General features: G+C 48.6%; 1 long non-coding RNA gene across 1 annotated transcript in view; it reads right to left on the minus strand.

Annotated features, from left to right (window-relative positions):
• The window catches only part of LOC119392817 (uncharacterized), a 47,988-nt gene that overhangs the window by 11,360 nt on the left and 15,866 nt on the right, over positions 1-20,762 (minus strand). The window lies entirely within an intron of this gene.

The following is a 20,762-nucleotide window of genomic DNA, read 5'->3' on the forward strand; positions in this document are numbered from 1 at the left end:
AATGCAGAACGCTCAATCGTCGTCGCATGCACAAAGCAGGCTCGATGTGAGACGGCGCGCAAAAAAGGAAGCGGCCGCATACCGACGCTTAGCACAGAAAAGCCAGGCTGCAGGCAAGCACCGCACGAGCCCAGTTGCAGATTTTTATTTGTTAATTTTTTTTAACTTTTCGCCGGGACACGAAGCGCGTTGTGTGTATGTAACTCAATCAAAACCGGGATGATGCACGGTGCCGAGAGACCCCCCCCCCCGATGCTAAAGCAGGCAGCAGCATCGAAGAAAAAAAGGATGGGGGCGCAATAAATAAATAAAAAAAAAACGCGAAGAAGAGGAGGAGATGGAAGTGGTAGAGGCACGCGGTGACGAACCTGACGCCCTCGGACTGCCAAGCAAGTGCTCGCAAGCGAGCGTTTTTAAAACCATTTTTCATCGCTCCCCGCACGCTCACGTCCACGCGACGCTGGAGAGGGAAGTCACGTTGTCGGGCGGGAGAAAACGAAGCAAAAGAAAAAAAAAAGGTCTATATTATTAAGATGACAGCAGGGAAAAAGAGGGTATAAGGGGGCCGGGTAGTCAGATCGTATCAATAACACCGTATCAATAACTCCACAGCTCCGGTCAACGGCGACAAACAAGCGAGCAGTTCCACCTCGTCTATTTGTCACTTCTTTTTTCTTTTTTGTTCATTCATTCTGAAGCTCTAGGAGAAGCAGATCTAAACGAGCCCTACAAAAAACAAAAAAAAATCCGTTATCGCCTGCGCTTTTTTTTCCCTTTAACTATTTTTTCAACCATTCGTGTCGACACCGACGGTCACTTTTCGCGCTTGATGAGGCACCTAAAGCTTTCGCCTTAGTAACGATACAAAACAAGGTACGAAATTACACCATTTCCCGCTAAAGGGGACCATGAGGCGATGCGAAGCCGGAGCACTTGCACGATCGCGTTCCGTTGGCGTTCTTTGGGCATGCTACCGACCTCGCGTCGTGGAACCCGAAAAGGAACGCTACGCGCATCTTGTCTTCCCTCTAGCCTGACCGTTAATTCTCACAGGGCGAGCGGGGAACGCGGTCGGCAGGCGTGGGAGAGGGGGCAGCGTAGGAGAGGAGAGAGAGGGGGAGGGGACGCGCATGCGCTGGTGCTCATCGCGGCGTTGAGCAGGAGAGAATTTCGGCATGTCTAGCCCGCGTTTCAGAGGAAGAGTGGAAAGGTGAGAGGAGAGGGGAAGTGGAGAGGGAGATGGCAGAGAGAAAGTGGAGGGGGAGGGGAGAGGGAAAGTGAAGAGGGTATGCGCAGTAAGGGTGGTCACGCCGCACACCAACACCACCAACCGGATTGAAATCCGCCATAAGATACTTCGCATGTAAAAAAGGGTGCCTGTTTCACAAGGATCGAGAAAGAGAAAATTATAGACAGGCCCATTAAGCTGTTTCGTTAAGCGGACCGAGATAAAGAGGCAGCTCGACGCGCTTGAGGTGCCTCGCTTTTGCATAAGGACATGTACAGTGCGGTCCACTGTTAAAGGGAACACTGCAAAGAGCACCTTTCACTTTGCTGATCTAACAGCAAGTGGACAGGGAAACGTTGTTCACGCACTGAACGATTCTGTCAAAAAAAGGCAGAACTGTAAACTATCAGTAGTCTTATGCAGATCTAAACCACTATGTTTTCGCAAGAGAGCAAAATTCAATCATGTCCTGCACGCAAGTATTCCCTTTAACAGTGTACCCGTCTGTACCTGTTCAATATTAGGGTAAACGCAACGGCTCTGTAAAGCTCGGTTACGGTAACAAGAAGTCGCTATAATACATCAGTGACGATTATACAGGCAATACCGACGTGTAGCTCGAACTTGATGTTAGGGACAAAGCTTGAAAGACAGACGAGTCTCCTTGTCGAAATGTTGGCTGCTGTCCAAGATATGCCTTGTTAAACAACTGCTGATAGAACTCCGTGTTGAACACTTAACGCCATGGTTGCATACCGCCTGCATGCAGGCTGGTTTCGATACATTACCTGATATCTCTACGCATAGTGCCGACCTAATTAACACTTCTTAAGGCAGCAAGGCGTGTCGAACATCAAGCATTAAAAACTACAAAACTTAGTCAACTTAGTAGTTTCATTATGCGAGAAGCTGCCTCTGAGGCACTCATCACCATAAGAATGATCCTGAAGATAAACAAACGAATTTTTAAAAACACATCATAAGCTGTATAAGGTCAGGAGGCTGGACTCGTAACCTACGGTATTCCCGAGAAAAATTAAAACTAAAAAAGTCATTTGTAACTTTCTCGCAAATGCTTCCATTTGCGCTATGGTTGCTATGGCAAAGAGCAGCATGGCTAGAGGGAAAACTAAAATGCACAAATTCAACGATTCAAACGAACTCCTTGTTAATTTAATTTTTTTTCAGACTTTCTCGGACATAGTTATAGGGTCATATTGCAGTTACAGCACGTACCAATTTCGCTTTGTCCACAGTGTTTGCATACAACTACTAAACTACTTACACTATTTAATTCCATTATTACATTACATTATTGAAGGTTATAATAGTAAACATAAAATTCGATTTATATAGTCATTTTGATATTCACGGGCATTCCACACACAACGAGTGCGTGTAAAAGGACTATCGTAACGACACTAATAAGAGAAGACCTGACACAATACTTCTATTTATTCATTAAAGCTCGCAAGGCGACGTTATTCCTCGAGAATACTCAGAAACTTTACTCAACGATCGGAAACACCGACAGAACTTCGCAACACATAAAAAATTTACATTTCCAGAGGTGAACTTACTCTCTGAGAGAAGGACGTTTTGCAATTCCAGCCTATCGCACTACGCCAACAAAAGAGCACCAGCGCCATCTTATAGCGCTACGCTGAGCCGTGCGTTGGTTTATAAATAGGTTCGTCAGCAGGCACAGGCCGTGCCTCATCAAACACTGCTCCGCGAGCAAAGGAAATAGGGAGACAGTGTTGGGGGTGAAAAAAAAAAGAAAAAGAGGAAGAGTCCCGTTTCGCTTCTTTCATACCTCATTCTCGCCGACTTTGCGGGAATGAGAAGCGCGTTAACACGCTCAATTGCATTCTCGTCAGCATCCCAATTCTGCCCCCTTGGCGGTGAGGCCCGGCCGTATCCCGCGCCACCTTTCTTTCCCCTTCGTCCCATCGCGCAGCACACACGTGCGCGCGCGCTCGCGCCAGCGCGAGCCCATCTTCCCGTTTTTGAGAGCGCCCTTTCCCCAGAAACGACGACGTCGGGAGAAAAAGCTCGGTCCGCATAGGCGCGCCACGGACGGATTCCGACCAATCGGAAGGCAGATCCGCCGACGCGTTTCCTTCTTTTTTTCACGTCTCGAACCAGCGTCGGACGAATCACAATGGATCCGCTGAACGCATGCAGAAAGAAAGAGGCGCCCCTCCAGCGGAGAAGAAGGATGGGGAAGATAAAAAAAAAATTGAAAGGGAAGCAAATGCGAAAAAAAAAAAAAAAACGGAGAGAAGTCGACGTTCCGAGCGCGCTTCGATCGTTTCCGTTGCTGTTTCCCTTTTGGATAACTCGGATGAAATAAGGGACCTCGAGAAAAAAGGGCAAACAAAAGGACGGCGAGAACGGAAATAAAAAGGAAACAGGCTGCGGAGGTTCGTGGCGATCGAGTGCATAAATATAGATATAAATCGAACCAGCGTCGAAGTGGCACAGTGGACGGAGCGAGACAGGAAACAGCGGGGTAGCGAGAAATGTTTTTAACACTTTTTTTTTTTGCGCGGTGAAATATGAATCGAAATGCGGCGCCATCCACCTCCTTGCTCGCCGACTGAGGCACGCCGTTTCCAACATACGCAACCATAAGCTGTTCAATACTTGATCACCTACATGTTCACATACGTACCACGCACACACGCCAACGCAGGAGAAACAATGCGAAGCCTCATACATCCAAATGCCTTCGATAGCGTACAGGGGCGTCGACATCGCGTATTCCGCGACGCCTCAACGGACGCCACGCAACAAAGATGCCGTTGTTGCAATTTGCGCTGAAAAAAAAAAAAAAGAAGAAGCTCGAAGATGGCTGCAACGCGAGCCGGCCAGCACCAAGCGCTCTCGCCCACCAACTTTCCACTGCCCTCATAGCCTTCTCCCATTTTTTTCTACGTGTTCCAGGCGGCGAACCCACTTGCGCGCTGGAACGCTATCTGGCTTCAATTCGCGAGCCAAGCAACAAAGGTTATTCGATTCGAACAAGTCGGGAAAGGGCCCCACTCGCGTTCGAGGAGCCCGCCAATATAAATACAGCAGCCACGGGGCCGGCATATATGGTTGCAAGGGAACTGCAGGAGAAGATCCCGGGCGTCGGTTTCCCTGAAAGTATACTAAAATTAGGGAGAGAAAAAGATGGAAGGTCTTAGACATCCACGACATTTCTCCGTTTCCCCTTCGTCGACTCAGTTTCCTTGTTTCTTTCTCGCAGCGAAGCAAGCGGAAGCCAGAGGCCAAGGCGCCAAGAAAGAAACCTTCCTGTGCCCAGCGCGCTGCTGCTGCCCGACGCCGTCATAGGACGCAGCGCAGGCGGCACTGCGAGCTTGCTGCTGCCGCTTTCCAGCCCTCCCCCTTCCTGTCTCACGCGTGCTTTCCTCTCAGACCAGAGTGTTTTTGTCTAGTGCGCGCCGAGGCGCGCTATATGGGCTGCCGGGGGCTCCCGGGAACGAATCTGATATATATTTGAAAGAAAGAGGCGAGTTTTCATTTCAGAGACGACGAGGCCGCTTCCGCTGCCCTGAGCGAGAAACGCGCCCTTTTTTTTTCTTATTTTCTTACGTTTCACTAAAAAGGCACCGTAGCTGGCTAGGCCAGCTCCTCACTCGGCTACAGCAGAGTCTGCAGCTTCTCTCGAGAAACGCGACGGCCGCTGTTTTCATTTGGCTCCTGGCCCCGGCGGCTTCCGCAAAAACAAACTTTAATGTTGCAGTCGCTACCGCAACACTCAAGGGGCTGCGCTGCGCACCTTTCATAGTTGTGTGTTTGTGCGCATATTATATATATATATATATATATATATATATATATATATATATATATATATATATATATATATATATATATATATATATCCTTATTGTCTTCACACTCAATTAATAAAGTTCGTTCATCCTCCACCTAGCACTTCGCCTGAAACACTCTCCCAACGATTCTTAAAGGGACCGACAACCAATTTTTTGTGGCACCAATTTTTTCTAGCGCAGCGGAAAGCTTACCGGCCAAAGCGTCTAATCACGGAATAGTAACGTGGAAGACGCCGTAATACCCTTGCAACCAGAATTGTTCTATCTGCGGCGAACATGATGTCGTATACACTCGTGACAACACATGCTGGAAACAGTGAGCACGAGAGCACTTCGGGTTCGAGCGCGGCGGTTTACTGCGCATGCGTGCACACCGCGCGCATGCGCCGCAGCTCGACATGTCCCACTGGCCGCTGCGGAGGCAGCGCCGCTTCTCACCGTATAGCTCCTTTCACCTCGTAAGCAGCACTGTACAGCGCAGGGATAGATAATAATATAAGTACTATAATTTTTCAGGACTAATTATGGCGCGCGCGACAGCGTCAGTCTACATGACTACGTACAGCGAAGTTATCGACTCTATAAGCCAGCTTCAGGGCTCTTCCGCTAGGCAGCGCAGCATACTGTTTTTTTGTTAACTTTTGAACAAGATTTAAAGTATAAATCTTAGTCACAACGCGTGAAGGATGCTGGTATATGTCGCTATATTTCACGATCTTTTCATTTCTACGAGGATCTAATCACATGTTCTGGTCAGTTGTCGGTCCCTTTAACATAGAAGCCATACTCTTTGCAAAACAGTACTACGATTGCAAGGTCCACATTTACAGATATACAGTATTCGACATATTCAAGCATAATAGTAACTTAATAAACGCAGGAGAGCAGGTAACACCGCTCCGTTTTCGTAAGAATTGAAAGTGTGCGCTATCAATAAGCCGCCTCAGTTGATACCTCTTCAATAACGATTCGGCGAGGCTTATTATTTAGTAAACGTTTCATCGCAGTACTTCACCAATGATTGCTGGCAGGCTGGTTAATGATGCATTGTTCACACGGATGACCGCGGACACAAATGCAGGGAAAAACCAAGAAAATTACTGTGCGCTGTCTTTCGCTTTTTCCCCATGCGTATAAGTGCTGTAAACGGTATATAAGCAAATCTATAGTCACTACATCGACAAGAAAGCATACGTAAATTTGAAAGCATAGTGCTTACATGCTTAATGTGTTCCTGATCGATGCGTTGATCGATGATTGAGCCAAACAACTGTGCACTATAGTTATCAGACACGTTTTGTTTGACTTCAGTGCCTTTCAATATCCTCAGTTTCTTGGACTCTCAAACGTGAAACACCATCGAGCTGGGGAGTTCGAGCGATGACCGAGTATCACATGCAGTACGATGAAGTCGAAAGGTCAAGGGCGGCGCCAGGATTTAATTTTCGTGGGGAGGGGAAAGGGTGCATGTATGAATTTCACTATAAAGGGGGCGGGTGGTGGAGGGCTTGGACAGCGGCGACCCTGTATCGCTCGTACCACATCGTAACAGAGCTATCGATCCTGCTACAACAAACCACGCTGCCTCTTCAACCTAAGGCTCCCAAACAAGGCACGCACATCGCTGAGGTGGACAGCACACACCGGCCGGACAGACACAGTCCCGTCTTCGTGGGCGTGCTTACGTCGACGCAACGGAGCCGACCGAGGCAAACCGCCACGGGCACAGCTTCCACGACAAGTGTGCTGGCAAGCCGGCCGACCGACACGTCCGAACTGCAAGCCGGCGGTTTCTCTTACCCCACGGAGAGTACGAAGCCCCAAAGCGCGCGCTTTCCGCACGTATATGCAATGCCGCCCCGCCGCAGCCACACAGATACCGGCCGGTAGAAGGGAAGAGGGCGGGCAACCGATGTGACAGCGCGCTGTCGCGAGGGGCGACAACCCGTCTTGGCTTAATTAAGTGGAGCGGGCACCTGCGACGGTTAGGACCCGGACTGGACCCCGCGCCCGTCCGCACACATCTCTCTCCGGCCCCCTTCGGAGCCCCGTCACGCCCGCGACGCGCAATTAAAAGCCAATTCATTAGGCTGCCAAGCGAAGCGCTGATTCTGCATTCTCGGCGGCTCGGTCCCCGGGGATGGAAAGACGCGACGGTTTGAGTGCGGTGGCGGGAAAGGCGGGGGAGAATGCCAGGCGAAACGATAGACAGCGTGTGGCCATGCGAGTGCGGTGCAGCCGGGAGGCCGACAGAGGGCCTGAAACAGGTGTCACCCAACGCTGGCGCCAAATAAAAGGGAAACACGCGCATCCACGGAACACTGCCATCGATAATGCAGCGCGTATTCGTCGAATGCGACAGAAAGTGAGCGGAAGCTGCAGTGTTCAGATACGTTGAACAAGAAATGACAGACTGACATCAACACGTCTAAAAACGGACGCTCAATAAGATGTTTCAAGTCAAGCGCGAAAGAAATAAATGTGACTAAGGAGAATGGTCACCCGGGCTCTTTACCGATGGGAACACAAAGGTTATAGCTGAGCACAAGACACCTCAAAGGGAACAAAGTATACCTCCTGTTTAATAGGTGCTTATTACACGTGATGTACCTCTTTCTACATCTGATTAGTATTGGCCTCGAGGAGTTACGGAGTCGCCCTCTATCGGACGCGCCTCGATTGCGTGCTAGGCAGGATACCGCCGGCGCGCTCCCCATAGGTTTTGCTGTCGGCGCTCTACAAAAACGCCTCGCGGAAGCCCTCCAGGGCATTTCTGTGAGTACTTTCGAAATGAGCTGTGTTCTGTACTGTCAAAATAATCATTTTCGACGAACTCAAAGCACAAGATAGTCTACAGTCGCTGTCTCTTTGCAGAAAACCGAGCACCCGCTTCACGCTATCACCGCGTTGGAGACCCCTGAACCGGCTTCTTGCGTGAAAGGTAGTCACTCGCTGAGTGCAGACTATGTGAAATATCTCGTTAGAGTAGACTGCCTGTATAACCAAACGGAGCATAACAGAAAGAAGCCTCAAGCCAGCGATCGCACGGGTTCGCGACGACTGATGGTGCCTCTGCATGTATGAGCGTCTGGCATGTATGTTCGTACTGATGGTTTCGCTTTTGCTACGATCGCGTTTTGGCACCGCGCTGTGAACTTTACGCCGCAAAATATGAGAATTTGTGAGTAAACAAACAACTAGTGTTGCGCGGACGCTATCAGAGCAGTTCAAAAACAATTTCCTTACAACTGCGGCTTCGGTGCGCATGGCAACTTTGTGATCTGCCGTCCCGACGATTCAGTGTTTTTTTTTTTTCTTTTTCGGTCTAAATTCGGGTACGTTTCAATGTCATTTGACAAGTTGTCTCGCACTGCGTATTGATCGGTCTTCTCAGCGGGCAAATGCCGCTGCTTCTGTTTCTTTATTCAGCGCATTCGTTTCGTTTGGTGCTCACAGAAAACGTGAGCAAATGCGACGCCTCTTTTCAATGCTCCTTAATTATCGTTCCGTTTGCATTCCAGTGAACTTGCCGCTCTCTGTCATCAAAAAATTCATAGACCAAAGCTTCACTACTTCGAGATTGCTGGTGGAAGAAGAACCAGTCTATACGAGACCGAGCATGTAGCAGCATGCGACGCCTAGAAAAAGAAAGAAAATACAGTAACGTTTGCCGGATTTGTTCTGCAAACGTCGGCTGTGAACTAGGACCCACATGAACTTGAAATAGCGGTGAATAAAATAGAACTTATTGCAGCAACCAGCAGCCGCAAAGCAGGATAGTAATTATTTGGCGTGTACCCCAGCAATTTTGGCAGCAGTGTCGTGTCTAACGCCAACAGGGTGGGATCTTTTCCACGTAAATAAATAAGGCTCCAAGAAAATACATGGGGTTGGCCGGTGGGCCGATCATCGGTGGGCCGCTCACGGAGGCAATGCAAAATTTATGTAGCTTATGAAGCAATGCATGCCTCATCAAATGGGAAGGTTGCCCGTCGGCGTCCCGCGTCGGCGGCGCCAACACGAGCGATGCAAAAAATAATCGTCACGTGATGGTGTCACCATATGACGTCACAGATCGCCAAAATATGTAGCGTCATTATGACGTCACATAATGTTACGTCACATGATGACGTATTCACACGTCATGGTCGCTTTGCATTGCCTCCGGGATCGGTCACGGAGGCCGTGCAAAACCGCGTTAGGTGCAGAACGCTTTTGGAGGGGGGCGCGGGAGAATCGACTGACAAGAAGAAGATGGCTTTCGCCTTCTAGTCATCTTTAACGAATGCATAAGGGACCCTGTGGGGTTTTTTAAATTTAACGTATCTAAACAATGACTTGCGCATCTGCAGCCGATTTTGTGGACGCTGAGCACGGGGCCGACGATCAAGAGGTCGCATTGGAGGGTTCTGAGATGGCATCGCACGTGGTAAAAGGTAGCGCTTTTACCATCCTGTGGCAGATAAGCATCATTTGCCGGCGGGAAGCGCGCGCGAGCCATCGTCTCAGTGCGCGCTGTCTGCTACTCACCGAACATCGCAGGCCCGACGCAGTAACAAAAGTCTTCGTCGCGGAAGTGCTTGTTGCACACAAGACTCGCAGGGGATGGCTACTTGCCGGTTCTTAGCTTTACAACCCATGCTTCACGCTGTTTCTTGTCCCACGGTTACCAGTGCAGGCTGACACTGGGCTCCTTTGCGTAAGCGCGGCACTGCGGCACCGAGCGGTAGAGCCCCATGTTCGTCGCCTTCGGAGGCAGCCACTCTATTACAATGGCTTCAATTGAGCAGAAAATGAGAGAAAACTTCCGAATTTGAACACACCGCAGCGCATGTGGGACTTGAAACTCGTTTTCAAAGCACGCGGCAGTGCGCCACAAGCAGCCGACGCGGCCGCTCAGACCACGTGATCCTGCCAAGCACGTCACGCCGACGGTGGCGCCGGCGTTTCCAGTGGTGGGCCTCGAGGCCAATATTGCTAGCATAGTTTCTGAAGCAATTTGTGCGAATCGACATCACATTATCGCCGCACAATAAATGAAAGTTACGTCGCTTGCGAAGGTCAAACAATAATTTGCAAGATTAAAGCAGAAATTTCTATCAACAGCAAAGCACACTCCTATCTTAGCATCGGAGAGCTCCACAGCGTAGCTTAATTGAGTTGCCATGCTTACTATACTTTTCGTTATACAGCTTCGGAGAACTTATACAAATGGAGTAACCGAGGGGATATAAACCGCAACCTCTCCACAGCAAGCAAGAACAGAACGGAACAGAACGGAACGGAACAGAACGGAACGGATCAGAACAGAACAGAACAGAACAGAACAGAACAGAACAGAACAGAACAGAACAGAACAGAACAGAACAGAACAGAACAGAGCAGAACAGAACACAACGGAACAGAACAGAACAGAGCAATCGAGCAGCCCACACCTTGGACCGAAAACCAGTTGAGAATGCATATGAACGTTCGTCGTATTACGGTACACATGCTCCTAGACTACGCCTATCTACATAAACCAGCAATGGCGATAGAAATGCCGAGAAAAAAAAAGTGAGAAAGAATAAAGTAAGGAAGCCACCGTTGACAACCACCAACTGACAGTGTTGTTTGCAGAAAAATGCCGAGCATGTTTGAGGCCCCAGCTGCTTTCGATCCATCGCCGAGAGCTCGACGCCAACGGGATGACATAATGAGAAGTGTGTATAGAAGTTCTGGAAATCAAAAACACACAGTCCTGTCAGAGAAGCGAGACAGGCAGGAGGCGATGCGTCTTGAGCGCGCTATGCTGCGGAAGAGCAGGTGAGACGGAGCGAAACGGTTCAACGACCTGTTACATTGTGAGCCATTACGGAGGCAAATTCTCTGCACGTGCATACAGCAAAAAAACACTCCGAACTGTCGAGCGCCGAGAATCCATGGAGAGGTATGAGCGTCTCTGCTGCGGAGCGGAAGCCCTGCGTTATATATGCGTGTTATGCGTGCTTCGCCAAGACATGTTTCTGAGTTGTGTCTACACCCGATGACGGGAATGTGTTGATCGCAAAGTTGTTACATGCCGTTCTTAAGAACGAGCGCCAGCACATCGCAATGTGAAATATACTATCAGCGAAGGCGACAGGCAAACGGCGAGCAGCTCTAATGAGCGAAGACCTTTGCAATTACTCCACGCGTCAAGACAAACGTGTGTAGCCGTAATGCTGTCTTGGTTATTTCAAGTCGGCTGTACGAGGTAGAAAAATTGAGCTCTGGCGAATTTCCGTTTTCATGTATAAACAGGCTAGATGAATGAATGTTCAAAGGGCGTAGGCAATACCCGTTGTTCCAGAGATGCCGTTTTAGGCATTGCGGAAGATGATGACAGCGCAAAAAATAAACGAAAGACGAAGCGAGGGTACACAGACAAGCGCTGACGTCCAACTAAAAATTTATTTCGGAAAACACGCTTCTAGGTACAGACACAAAAGTGAACCTTCGCTACTGCGCAGTGGCGCAGTTTTGCTTATCTGCCTGCACTTATAATCGTGTTTTCCGAATTAAATTTTTAGTTGGATGTCAAGGCTTGTCTGTGTCCCGTCGCTTCGTCCTTCGTTTATTTTTCGCGCTTTCAATATCTTGTGCAATGGAGCACCACTAAGTTTTAAGCATTACGAACGTAAAGTGTAGACCTGATACGTCCTCTGGAATTCCTGTGTACATTGAGCGAACAAAGCAGACAGGGCACCAGTGCACGTTTTCAGCGCCTGCCCATAGCTGTAAATCGTTGGCGACCGGTCACTGGTTCGCAAAAGAACATGATCATACTAAAATATAGGCCCGAAACAATGCTCTCAACAATATCGCAGGTTGAATTAACCATAGAAGGCGTGAGTTTAGATAAGGAAACTAATAAACGAAAACACTGACTAAAGACACAGGCGCCAAGCATTCGTGCGTCTTTTAACACCGTCACCCACTGAAGAAATCCTCGTGAGGTGAACTATGTGAACACGTTGTAACTTTACTAGATGTTTCTAGAGCGCGCCGTAATCGCCTTCATGATTCCTTGATGGTAACGATGAAGGGCCAAGCGTTTGATGTCATGATTACTCATCCAAGCTGTACCACGTTTCGCTGCGTTGCTTCGTGCGCAAAGGGAGGGCACTAATGAGCATGGTCGCGCTTTCCCATTCGACTTCACGACACTGCCAACCAAAGACGTTTACACCCAAAGCTGGAGGCATCCCCTCCGTACGTCTACATGCATCTGTCACCAAAGCACTAGAGTACAACCCTTGCCAAAGCGTTTGTTTATTCAGAAAACCGCGGCTGCGGCGCAAACGGCGACAGAGCGGGGGTGCCCCGGTGATCCGTCAATGGCACGCGGTGGCGCAGCCAGCGCGTCTCAGCGTGATACACACAGCACTGACAGTTCCATTTGCCCAGCTAGCGTTTCGCAACGCCGCAAACGGATCGGCGCTCGTATCCGACAGCTGTGCCTGCGAGTACGTGCTCGTATGCATACATGCACGTATGCATTCAACTCGGCGCGCATACATTCGCGATCAAGTTGCCATCTCTACTCCTCTCCCTTATGTCCCTCCTCGCCTCGTCCACGCTTAACTCTCACACACTGAAGCGATGCAAAACGAATCTGTCCTCGTGGAAATGTTGCCTGACTGACGGGTATAGCAATCATCTACATTGATTCGCTTGCTGAGAACGATGTGAGGAAGCTGCACGCACCCGGCACGAAAATAAGATGAGACCCTAACGAAGTCGCTATCGATATGCGAAGACAACGTGGGGCCTCGCAGTAGCCAAGATAATTAACCAAATCCAACCGGTCGTTCGCCGAGAAATGCGAGAATGCCTCTCCGACCGGGGAAATGTTATTACTCCCTGATTTGCCGAGAGCTGCGGCCTCTGCTCAACGGATGACGGGTCGTCAACGTTTAAAGAAATGGCGAACACGGTATATCCAAATGTTTTCAGTTGTTCACTTTGTGAGTGAAACAAGGAACCTTGTAGTAGCGTAAATGAGGGGAAATAATGGAGGACTCGACCTCGAGCTGAATGAAAGGGTTGTTGCTTGGTTGAACGAGAGCAATCATCGGTCACACTGGCAGTATTGGAATGAAGAGGATGTAGACGGCTGGACTAACGCACTTTGATTTGAAAACACACACACACATCATATATATATATATATATATATATATATATATATATATATATATATATATATATATATATATATATATATTCGGCGAAGCTGTTTGCTGCGTCAGTACAACACAGATCGCTTATCGATGTGGTGTACGCATAGAACAAATGAACTCGCTGCTGCCGCGACAGCGAGATCGAGCGGAGTCGCCGCCTAGCGGCTTCTGGCTGAACCGCGCCTAGTGTGGATTGCTCCAAGCGTCGTCAGCTAGCCCCGTTGTGTTTGCATGTGCGCGTACGTTATGCAGATCCTAAAAAGGCAGTTTCTTCCGTTGCGTTAGTGCAACTTTAACCGCTCGTACGTATGCCTAACACGATGTAAAGAAGCATTTGGCCTTCATCGGCTGTATATGTACTGTAATAAGATCAGAGAGTGCACTTGTCAAGAGTACTGTGTGTGGTCGTCGTACCCTCCGTTCACGAGAGCCATATGAGTGTAGGTGCCGCTCTGTGGTTCAAGCGCTTTGCAAAGTGCACTTGGCGTTGCCCTAAAGATGAGAAGTAATAAATCTCATATGAATATAGCCTTTTAGCGGCGCGGTGGTAAAAAAAAAAAAAAAGGCTCGCATGTACTTGAGCGTTGTGGTTAGGTGTTGTTTATACGTTACGCGACGAGCTTTAGTTGTGTACGGTCCCGGTCTCACTAGAGTGAAATATTTCTGTCAAGTTAGGTCTGACACTTCGGTACTTAAATTGTCCCCTAAAAAGAACACAAAATGAAATGATACGGAAATCGCAAAACTGGGTTGCCTTGCGCAATTTTAACTTGTGGCGAAATTTATACAAAAACACCCGTGCACTTAGATTAAGGTGCGCGTTAAAGAGCACTGATGGCCAAAATTAATCCAAACGGCGCAGCTTACACTTATGTCGTAGTAATTTCACGCGAAACCACATCTTTCTTTTTCTTTACATTATCTTGAGCGTTTGTGTTGCGTTGTTTAGATTGACGAAAGGCAGCTTACATTATTCGTATGAAAAAACGTACTTTGGTCCCGTACAATAACCGGACCTTTGTTCCATTACTGTCGTGCAAGTAATCAATAGAAGAAATTTCCGTGCTCTACAGTTACCTTTGTGTACTGTTACTGGAATAAAAGAAGCGTGTGAGTGTTAAACGTCTCCGTAGCGCTAAAGCGCTGTCAGCCACGTAGCTTTCCTCAGTGAACCTATTAACTGTCCTACATTTCATTTCATGGAGAGCTGAATAAGAAATGCGAATGAATATTTGAGCACGCAGTGCACAAAGTGCTATTTCAACTTTCGGGCTTTCTTTTTGTTGAGTGGCATCCAAATGAACAGGAAGTAAAGAGTTAATTCAGTCGCGCTATACAGCAGTGCGTAGTAGGTGGAACACAAGCTAAACATGTACAAATAAAACAACAAGAAAATGTCACCCATTGCGAAAACGCCGACTGCCGCCAAAGGCGAGCAACCCGTTCGTTGGCAGAATGCGCTTCTCTCACAAGTAATCGTAACGTTCGGCGCGCTTCGTGCATTAATTCGGGAATGAAGAGCGCACATATTACCAAAAAGCTGCAGTCAACGCGTTTTGTTTGCCGGAAATCGGGTCACATCGCTCACAACGAAGGGCTGTTGCGCACGTTTGTATACGCGCCGACAACCGCCTGCCCACACTAGCGCTCCGACGGTGCTGCCACCTGTAGCCCGATCTCGCGGCGAATATATTTTCGGGTCAGCGGCCTGCGGTTTCGCTTGGAGCGTGGCGTCCTGTTGGCTTGCAGCTTCGCCGAGGGTGCCCGCTTTTGTAGCGTTAGCTACACATAGCCGAGCCAGTTTCGCGTGGCTCCTAAAGAGCCCTACTGCGCATGCGCGAGGATCAGTGATGTCACGCACTGGAGCCGGCAACCTCTCACGCACTCCGCCGCTGCCGCGCGCGACTCGCCGCCGCCGGTCTGCGCTTTCCAGAGGAGTGACGTCGTAGCCGTGGCCGACGTATTGGCGCCGGCGCGCGCGAAGCTACTCGCCTTCGCTGTGCAGTCGCCGTCTGATACTGCGCTGGAGCCGCTTGATAGCGCCTCTGACTGGCGTTTGCCAGTGTGGTACAGCAATGGACAAGGAGAGCGGAAATGCTACTCAACGGAGCAGAAGAGCGGAGAAGCTTAACTCATCGGATCCCGAAGTAGTGGCCTGGCAAAATAAATATACATGTGCCAAATAATACGCATACCGTATGTGTGCCATTGGAGCAGCAGTAAGCATGATAATCAAGCTAATCCTAGACAATCAGGAAAGCTAAGAATAACTAGCTGAACATTTGCTAACGCTACGTTACCCTGGCATAACCGAGTTAAGCCACTGCAACATTTTTTTTTTTTTGGTTCAGCTCTAAAGTGCCTGTGGCAGCTCGGTGACTTAAGACGCGTTCTGCTTTACAAATGCGAGAGCCACAGTTCGCAGGGTGTGCCCGTGCGTCGTCCTTCCAGCTGGCGTGTCTCTCAGCGGTTACACGCGGTCATTTCCAAGCCAGTCGCCCGTCCACGTCGCTGCCTTTCTGCGGCACTCAACGTAGAAGCATCGTTATCTGGCGCGTGCTGGAACCGAAACACTAAGCAGCGTGTTAACACTACCGCTACACGTTTAAACCGCGCTGCTGAGGCAAGCCGGCATTATAGGCCAACCTAATGCGGAAGAGAATCTCTGGTGAAACCGCGCCGCTACTGTGGGCCATCAGAACAAAGAGCGCGGAGAATCGCAAAATTGTGCCACATCGCGGGAGCGCTTGAAAACTGGAGTGCTGTTTTCGTGGAGTTCGTACACGCGAGAATGGTGAATGCCAGCATGTGAGAATGGTGAAGGCCAGCAAGGCAGCAAGGTGAAGCCCAGCATAGAACATGCGCCAGTGTCACCATCTCCAGGGGATATGAAGAAACTATTACGCCCTATTAGATATAGTAACGACAATTTGGTGACTTGTGTACAGGCGAGAATTAAACAATATAGCAAAATATGCGTACCAGGCTAGTTGATGTGACTGCTTTATGTCAGATAAGGAAAGAAGATAAGTTTTAAGGGCTCGTTTTTCTTTGTTAGACACAATATTAATGAGAACTAACAGACGATAATGCCAGACAATAATTCCTGGCATTGTTCACATTAATAATTCCTTGGCATGTTAGTTCTCATTAATATTATGTCAGATAAATAACTCTTGGTAGATACAGGCATAAGCCACCTTCAAGCTAAAAGTGTAGAATACTTTTAAATGCATTCGCATTTCTCTGCCGACTCAACGAGAAAACTGTGTCCATCCGTCCGTCCATCCCTCTGCAATATGATCGCAATAGTGAAATAAACGTATGGAATGTACAAAAAAAAGATCACCGACGATTACGATACTGCTTAATGCGAATTCTGAGCACAGCTTCGTGTTTAGGCAAGGCCAACGGTGTTTGAAGTTTTTGCTTTCCGCAAAATATCGACTACGCCATAAATCATAAATTTTGTGAAGTAGGACAGGACCCACTATGCCATTATTGTTCTTTCTGCGGATAAGCCAGGTACCCGCTACGCATGTTGATGCTGCGTGTGGCTGGTGACGGTGGAGAATTAGGGCTGAGCACCTTCCAGTGGATGGGAAGCATTAAACCACACACTCGTTGCGCAATTAGCATTGTGTGATGACTATTTGTTATTTCACTCTTCTGCCACGCTATATCACATAGGTTAACGCGATTCCTTGCCCGAGATGACGCGTGCATAGGGTCTTTTTGCAAACGAGTTTCAAGCGCCAGCGTGGCTCTGTGGTAGAATACTCGTCTGCCACGGGGTCAAATGCGATCCGATCCTAAATTTTTTTTCGCACTTTCTCATATTATTTCATGTCTGTCGATTACGCCACCGGCGGCGACGCCGCTCAACGCCGGAACGGGCGCCTAAGAGCTGCGCTCTAAAACATCGTTGATCCCTCCGTGATAGGAATCAGTACAACACGAAAGTGAACCGTGTCTTCCCAGGAGTATAGTTGATTGTTTACTGTACATTGATGTATGAGAGCTTGCACAATGTCTATTGGTGTTTCGCAGCTATACAGCAATAGCACCGTTTGACGCGGGTGCACCCACGTTGACGCCCAGTGGTACATCTCCGTCCCGACGACTAACGCCAAAGGTCATGATTTAACCCTTGTGGTAGCTGAAATAGTTAAAGTACACCTGGACACAGCATATGCTGAGTAGCGTACAAAGATGACATCAGCAAGCACATAACACTAGTACTCGATATGCACTCATTCAAGGCGTCGTCATTTGAGAGAAAAGCCTAGATGTGCGCTCCCCAGTAATAGGGTAACCTACGCCTGTACTCATGCATATAATATACAGCGCTGCAGGAACCCGAGAGACAGGGTTTGTGGCTTGAGCTGCGAACGCACAGGGAAAGTGTAATCAGATAAAGCGTTGTGACAGCCAGAAGAGTGTTGCTAACTGGGCACTGGGCTTGGGCTGACGTCGCCATCCCACGGAATGTTAAAGTGTAACAAAAAGACCACACCCCGACCGGGCTAGAAACGCGAAGGGAAACGCGACGCGCGTCGTGTCGAACGGCGCGTTGCTGGAGCTAATATCGGTGGCCACGGTCATGATGCCGTACTTCACTTCGCCGATCGGCGACACCACTCCCCGCCAAACAAGGTATCAGTGAAAGGGAGAAGGTGTGAGAGATATAAGGCGCCTTTGTGAAGCCTCGTGCACTGAACGACGGCAGCGCAGTGGGTAAAGCGCCCGGAACTTATCGTCGCGGACCGAGAGGTCGTTGGTTCGACTCCCAGATCAACCACATCAACGAAGCTTTTTCTCCTGATTTTCCTTTGTCATTTGTTCTTTTTGTTCAATTTGACATTCTTAACATATTTAACTTCTACCACTACAGACTACTCCGCAGGTATAAATCAGAGTTAAAAAAACGCCAGGACAGCTTATGCAGTCTTGCCTCGTTAAGGTTGTTTGAGTCTCATTACCCACACCGTCACAAAACACACTGGATTTTACCGGCTACCCGCACCAACTATGGCCGGCATATGCTCCACTACCAGTTACCATTCATATTAAATCAGCTAATTGACGCGCATATTATATGCCGGAAATCGATAATGCAGGAATACGGAAATTTCTCGCGCAGAGTAATGAATAACGACCCATACTCACTTACATCCTCGTACAGAAGATGACATTTCATTCTATTTTTCCCTTTATTAGAATGACTGAACTGATATGTACGCGATTATGTATATTGGGTATTTTGTATGTAACTGCATGTTTATGTGTGTAGACATGTATATCTATGTGTATATATGTATATATATATAAGTGTATGTATAATTTTCCTTTTCTAGGAGCAAATGGTAGTGCTCTGTGTATGTCTTTTTTTCTTTTTTTTTTTTTCTTTCTGCGCTTGTTTAAATGCTGACCAGTATTATTGAATACATACATAGAACTGTATTTTTTTTATGTGCCTCGCTGCTGTTACCTGTGCGGGAGTGGGAACTTCGTCAAGCGGATTGTCGCTTTTATTCCCGCCCCCTCCATCATTATTTTTGTACTGATGGCAAATAAACATTATTATTATTATTACTTATCTGAATTTTACTGACGTATTTCCGCCACCGTGGCGGAAATACGTCAGTGAAGTATTGGTGTACCCTGGCATAAAACACTTTCGGGTTAAAATGATTCTCGATTAGGAATCGTTCGTAACACGGAAGTTAAATGTGCCTCCATAAAAGTTTTGACGGCTCCGTTGGGCCTTGAGAAATACAACTTAAGCAGTGCGTATTGCTATTGGAGTGGAATCAAAGCCTTCTGCGTGGTTGTATCTATGTTGACATCCACTGCCACATCTCCGCCGAGCGTTTTGGTCCGACTCTGCAGTGTCTTCGGCAAGCTGGTAAGTTGCCAAGTTTGCACGCGTAAGTTTGTGTGTTTACACCCAGAGTACCATCACCGCACCAGGCACTGCATAAAACAAAGCATGCATCTCAAGGCAGAAATGCAGGGGAACGTGGAAGCTTGACGAGGTGGGTAATCCTTCAACACGGGGTGTCGCTAGAGCCAACATTTCGACACAAGTGGTACTGACCTCTCTTCCTCTATTGTTTTGTTTGTGAGAGAGTGTTCCAAGCACACACTTACATGCGCTAAGCTAGGCGGATGCTACCTTGAAGAAAGAAGGCCACTTGTCGAAACGTTGGCCACAGCCAAACATTGTGTTCAAGAATATTTCGTCTCTTCAAGCATGCATCTATCTTTCCATCTACCAAAGCATCGTTACGCGTGTTCCCCTCTTCGACAGAAAAGCCCTTAGCTCTGGCGCTAGGACAGCTTGCCGCACGGCTAAAGCGTCACAGCGACGACGGGGCGCCGCACAACAGCTATTGAATTTTCGGTTCCCTTCCCAGTCAGTGCGTGCCGCGAAGGGCCGGAGCGCTGTGTGCGGGGCGGGGCTTTGCATAACAGAGGCGGTCCCGTCACGGGCCCGGGGTCTGCGGCGAGCCCAATAACGGGGCCGAACGCCACCGGCTCCATCGCAGCGTCATCCATCTCGTCGTGTCAAGCAGGTGTCGCCGCAGCTCCACGGCGCGCAACGCCGGCTGTCCGCCGACGCCGCACGCACCTTCTCCGAATTCTTATTTCTTGTCTCTATCTCCCCCTCTTTCTCGTTGAACAGTTTAGGAAACAGCACACCACTAACGTACTGAACATACAATAATTTCTCGTAAATGCTCCGCCGTGGAATCACCTGGACATAACGGTGACACTCAGCTTATTTACGCTGCAGAGCACACTCGGAAACACAAAGAAAATGTTACAACTGTGGTCATAACGGAGGTATAAGCAAAATATAGGTGTATGTCCTGTTCCCATGTTCTTTACCTGCCACAGTGCATGGTCTAGTGGTTACGGCGCTCGACTGCTGACCTGAAAAGTCGCAGGATCGAATCCCGGCCGCGGCGGCCACATTTCGATGGAGGCAAAGTGCTAGGGGCCCGTGTGCTTAGATTTAGGCGCCTGTTAGAAGACCCCAGGTGGTCGAAATTTCCGGAGCCCTCTACGATGGCGTCATTCATAATCATATCGCGGTTTTTGGACGTAAATCCCAACAATTAGTATTGTGTTCGCATGCTCTGTGTACGGCATGAGGGGTAAACTGCGACAATGACATATACGCAGACTCAGTATTTTGTGGAGTAATTACCGCTTCCAAACTCATTCTTCTCCTTGCCTGTCGCTGACGTCATTTGCCTCTGCTTCCCTTAAGCAACACCATCGACATCTTTGGCACGGACCGACCTATATGATCGCTCGTGAATAACGTTTCTTTGTGTACGTGCGCCAATGTGGAGAGCGAACTCTACTCCTCACGAGTATCTGTTAGTCCACCTTCCTCCTCCCCAGTGGAGGGTAGTAAAGCAGGCTAAAGCCAGTGCCCTGTTATTATGGTCTTTACTTATTATCTATATC

The sequence above is a fragment of the Rhipicephalus sanguineus genome, chromosome 5 (assembly GCF_013339695.2).
Source record: "Rhipicephalus sanguineus isolate Rsan-2018 chromosome 5, BIME_Rsan_1.4, whole genome shotgun sequence".
Lineage (NCBI taxonomy): Eukaryota > Metazoa > Arthropoda > Arachnida > Ixodida > Ixodidae > Rhipicephalus > Rhipicephalus sanguineus.